Source organism: Arvicanthis niloticus, chromosome 8, assembly GCF_011762505.2.
Source record: "Arvicanthis niloticus isolate mArvNil1 chromosome 8, mArvNil1.pat.X, whole genome shotgun sequence".
Classification (NCBI taxonomy): Eukaryota; Metazoa; Chordata; class Mammalia; order Rodentia; family Muridae; genus Arvicanthis; species Arvicanthis niloticus.
The window spans coordinates 20,807,736-20,813,395 of record NC_047665.1 but is presented as its reverse complement, the minus strand read 5'-3'; the positions used below and the strand labels follow the sequence as shown (position 1 = coordinate 20,813,395).

The window sequence follows — 5,660 nt, the reverse complement described above, 5'->3', positions numbered from 1 at the left end:
AAAATAAAACCAACAGAAGTGATCCAAAGAAAGAAAATGAAAGTATAATAAAGCAATTATAAAAGTAAATAAAAATCAGAAATTAAATCTCAAAAAGCTTGTAGAAAGTTCTGGTACTATTTACCAAAAGGTATGTGTGTAGGAGAGGGGCAGAGAATATTGCGACAAACAGAGACAGAAAAGAGAACAAATAATGTTTCCAGAGACACTTAAAATAAAAACTTAAATACAGGGTGAAGAAGGGACTGGCCTTCGAGCAACAGTGAGGCAAGATGGCAGGCACCACAGGCTCGGGAGTAAATGTCTGAAATTTCTGACTGTTGAAAGAGCTGGAAAAAGGCCAGGGAAGAGTAGGCACCGGAACAGTTAACTGGGGTCTAGAGGACCACGAAGACATTTACAAGATGAACAGGCATGATAATTGGGCCTCCACAAACAATTTATGAAAACCAAATATACAGCCTTAAAATAGAGTGTGGGCCTAAGTATACAGAAGCACCTGTGTCTGTAAGATTGGTAATAAGAGTCAATGTGAGCGGCGAGAGCCGTTCAAACGGAGAGGTGGATCCAAGAGCCTCCGCAATACTGGCACAGTGGCAGAATTCTCACAGCATCAAAGACACCCTGCAGGAACTTCGGGCGCTTGATGATGTCAAAGAGAACATGGAGCTGCCACAGCCACCAGGACCATGTTAAAACAATTAGTCACCAAGGCTTGGTCTCGCCTCCCCATCCAACCCAAATCTTTATTTTCCACAGTAGTAGATACATCTGTAGACCTCAAAGTACTGGGGAGGAAGCCCCACACAGACTATATCCCAAGACACTGTTCTCACACTAACTTCTTGTCCATTTGAAATACCCGAGATGTGCTGCGTAGCAAGCATCATCTGTCAAGTGTAACCGCTATCTGCTTGGTTGGATTTCTGGGATCAAGAAGGTGTGTTGAAACCGGTTTCCTTTGGGAGAGGTGGGCTCAGCAACTGGGAACAGACACATCACACAACCACCTGCTGCTGGCACTTAGCCTGGGTTTACGTTTGCCCCCCTTCCCGTTCATCCTCCACAGCTGTGTGGTGCCCCTTAGAATAGATGGGAAGGTAGCAGCCGTGGGATTGACCACTGCTGGGCTTGAGGGCGCTTTGGCTGCACCCCTGCTTTCTTAAGTCTTAGGTGATGCCCCATCCAAGCCATCACCCCCATTCCTCCACTCCCACCCTCCGTCAAAGCTTAGATTGTAACCCTCCCCTCACTCTGAAATTGGCTGCTGGTGAAGAATTCAGGGCTTCCCATATCAAGGGGTGCTGTTCAACTCAACTCTCTTGTTGCCCATCACAATGCAACATCAGATGAGGCTGGAAGGACCTGGTATCCCTCACTTAGCTCCAGACCACACCTGCTACCAGCCTAAGACAGGAATGCCAGGTCCTCGGTCCTGCCGACCCCATCAGCCTGTGAGCTTTGAGCTCAGGTTTAGAGGTGAACAGAGCAGTCACAGGGTGACTCAGACAGCCAGCGCTCAGGGTCCTTGGTGGATATGCCTAGAAAAAGGCCATGTGAAGAGTCCTAAGTGCATAAGGTTCTGAGTTGGTTCCTTTTCCCATAATGGCTTTGCTTTTACACATTGAAGAGGTTTGAACAGGGCTCTCAGTCACCCTGGCTATTGGGTCTGATGTGGAGCCTGTCAGCTGAAACAGGAAGCCCTGACCCTGTGGACTCAGGCTTCAGTGTTGCTCCTCAGACCCTCGGGAGGGACCTGGAGAAGCTCTGTGCCACCACGTTTGCAGATCTGTGGGCCTGGCCTCCTGGCTCATTGCCACGTCCCCCACTGTTCAGGACCACTAAATGCTGAAACATGGATGCATACCGAAATAAAGGCAATTTGCTTTGTTGCAAACAGACAAACAAACAAAACCAACACCTCCCCCCGCCCCCCAAAAAACAAAAACCAAAACAAAACCAAAACACCCTTAAATACTATGCATGTGTAACTTTAGCCCAACAACTTTATAAAGGAATTGTATGAGCTTTTAGAAGACACAGAAATGACTCATGAGGAAACAGAAATCTGGAATATGTCAGGATTACAATTGAATCTGTAGTTAAAAATCAACTCACAGAGAGAACTTCATGCCATATTTTACTGCTAACATTTCTTACATAAGCTTTTTCAAGAACAGAAAAAAACAAACCACGTTACTTCCCAGCATATTTTTATGAGAGTTGCACAACTTTGAAGTAAAAGTGAGCCAAGGACAGAACCAGATAGGGAAATCACAGCTCAGGGTTACTATAAATTAATTGCTTTAACAAGTTAAAGCAAGATTAAACTGTAAAGTTACAACTTCGAATGTCCCATAAAATGTAAAGATCATCAATGATTAAAAAAATGAACTATCAATCAAGTAGGAATAAACAAAATGTCTTCATTGTGAGAAAACAATGTGTAAAATTAAAATATAAACATCATCTGTAATGATAAAGATGTAAAATTTTATTTTATGATTATGAACATAACAGTTGCAGTTGTTCCTTAGTGCAATACAAGTCCCAAGTGTGTGCTCAAAAGGAAAAGGAAAGAGATGTTTTAAAAGTTTTAAGGAAAAGAATCAGTTTCTCAGTATTAATCTTCTTGTTGTTCTGGGGCTAGAAGCCAGTCTCCCACATGCTAGGTGAAATTCCACTATTAAGCTGTATTCCCAGTCTCAGCTTCTCATTGTGAATAGATAATATTATCTAGAGTAAAAAATTCAAGACGTCAACAATTGTTTCATTTCAAAATAAGAATTAATGGTAAATCAGTTATCAAAGTATATTACTTTTCTACATAGCAGAAACATTCAGATAAATTTATGGAGGAGCCTGCCAGGCTCCAGCACACAGTCCCAACCCCGATTGCACAGATGACCTGGTAAATACTCAGCAGGTCTCAAAACAACAGCAGCAGCAGCAACAACAACAAAACCCAACAAGGAAACTCAAGAGAACGGACCACCAATAAAGCCATGATTGTGGCAAAGGGATTTGAAGGGGTGGGGTAAATAAGAATGGGAGGGAAACCGAGGATGTTATTGATGAGCAGGCATGTTAGACGTGTGTGAAGTTGTCAAAAATCAACTCGAATGTAAGAAGCTCAAAGAGGGAGGGTAATCTAGCATGTTCACTTTACAAAATGATCGTTTATATAAAGTGCATTAATAATAATTCTAACAAAATAGCTACAAGGCATATATAAAGAACACTGGAAACTTCCTAAGCTTAGGAAAGGACTCGGCGAATGGAGGCTATGTCGTATTTTTGAGTAAAAGTATCTGTATAACATGTGAGCTCTGCTCACAGGAGCCTGCAAGGTAACACCATTGCAATTTTCATGGGACATAAGGAAGGCGATTTCAAAACTTATTTGAAAGAATAAAGGATAACGAATAGCTGGTATCTCCGTGCTCCAAAGTAAGAAAAACAAGAATAAATTGTCCCTTAGACATAGAGACTTAGTATAAAATTATAGTAAAAATCTTATTAGTTAGATAATGTTGCACATTGGTAAACAAACAAAGCCAGAGCAAAAAAAAAAAAAAAAAAGAAACATAGGAAGAAATCCACAGAGAGTGGAAACATCACAGGGATAGGGTTTGAGGTCAATAAAAATAAGATAAGTTATTATATATGTGTGTGTATGTATACACACACATACATACATCTATACATATAATACATATACACACATATATGTGTATAATACTGTCTTATTTTTGTATATATACATATAGATACATATAAACGCACACACACATATATATACATATATGCATATATACACACATACATGTTACATCTACAATTTCAAACCTTTGATTATACTCTCTCCTCACACCAAATGCTTCAAGCATTGAACTTGGAGATTGAAAACATAAATATGGAAGCCCAAACCACAAAAACCCAAGGAAAGAGTCCCTACCTAGACATGAAATGCTGGAGAATCACAATAATTTTAAAATGGAGGACACAAGTAGGTCCATTAGGAGAGGAAAATAATATGCCACAAAAGAAGAACATAGGGTTATAGCATGCTACTATGTAGAGATGTAAATAAATACACACAAGCTAAAATACCTGCCTATCCCAGGCCTATTATATTTAATGAGTTTCAATGAGTTAAATTCAAGGAAGAAATTAAAGAAAGGGATAAAAAGCTACACACACACACACACACACACACACACACACACACACACACACAAATCAGCAAAAATGTCCCGGAAAAGAATTCCAAAGACAAGAGATAGATGGCTCATAACACAAAGCTGCTTATCTCCGTCAACAAAGAGAGAAACAACATAAGCAGGCAGGACCATTGGGCTCCAGTTCACGTTCCCCAGATTCAAAGCAGTAAAGCACTGGGCATCAGGACATGTTCTGAGGTTGTTGAGAGATGACTGGTGGGAGCTTATATATGTTCAAAACGTTGGAAAACAGGTTTAGACTCCCCTGAAATGTGAATATTCATAGCATATGACCTAGGAAGCTTGAGTTTGTCATCTAAGACAGCTGAGTTTTCCTGTTGCGTACCTGCAACAGGAAAAGACTACCCCCAGATTCCCATCTGAACCTCTCTGTGCACTCTCTCTTTGACATCGCCTTATGCTTGGAACAGTGGGATGTCTGCACAAAACAGAACACGTTAATCCGTACAAAGGAATACACCAAAGATTGTGTATAGGTGCATTGAGATTAGGGAACACGTGAAGTGCAGTTTTGTTCAAAAGAAAAAGAAGCTTCAGGATGTACAACTGTAAGATTCCATGAATATAAACTCCCACCCAAGTCAAAAGGTCAATTGGATTTTACTTAGACTGAATCTGTGTGTTATGAAAGCCAGGGAAGGAGTGACCCAAAACACCTGCCGCTGGTTACCTTCGGGCAGACATCAGTACATAAAGCCATCTAATTCTATGACGTTATCTAAAGAGCACTAATCCTACAGATGGTATTCTAACTCTAAAACCAAGCGGTGAGAATGCGGGTTACCAGCTGATTGTAACATTTACAATTCCTGCTTACATTTAAATCCCTTATGCGCCACAAATCAATTAATTTATACCAACTGCACTGCCTGCTTCCGTTAGAGACCATCAAATACCTTCATTTCTTTGCCACATCGTCAGTTTTGTAGGAAATGATTTTAAAAGTCCCGTCTTAAGCTTAGCCCAGGGTGTTGATTTGTTTGAAAATGTCCAAGAGGATGAAAGTCGAGCAAGGGCCCTGCATAACCCAGATAGCACAAGCTGAAAAAGGACCGGGCTTTGAAGGACAACAGCTTTGTCAAGATGCCTCTCCCACCTAAGCCATCCTGGCTGGCAGGACTGCCCTGTGTGGGAAACCCCACGTCACTCCGCACTTCCTTAGAACATTAGTTGTTCATGGAGGTTCTGCATAATAGAGAGCTGAGTGTTGACCACAGAATAGGAGGAAGTGGCCCACAAAGGGGCGAGAAGTGGAATTCTAGTGCTGGGGTTTCCTCCTAAATGTCTTCCCTTATACACGTGTCGATGTTCTCCCTGGTTAAATATTTGAAAAACACATCATATTTTATTAGGTGTTTTTCCCCTAACAGAACAGCCTGTTCTCATCCAAGGAAGAATGACAGTTCTCTCTACTTA

General features: G+C 41.2%; 1 pseudogene; it reads left to right on the top strand.

Annotated features, from left to right (window-relative positions):
* The first annotated feature begins 272 nt into the window (after positions 1-272).
* On the top strand, positions 273-696 carry LOC117714239 (ubiquitin-conjugating enzyme E2 variant 1 pseudogene; annotated as a pseudogene).
* The last annotated feature ends 4,964 nt before the right edge of the window (positions 697-5,660 follow it).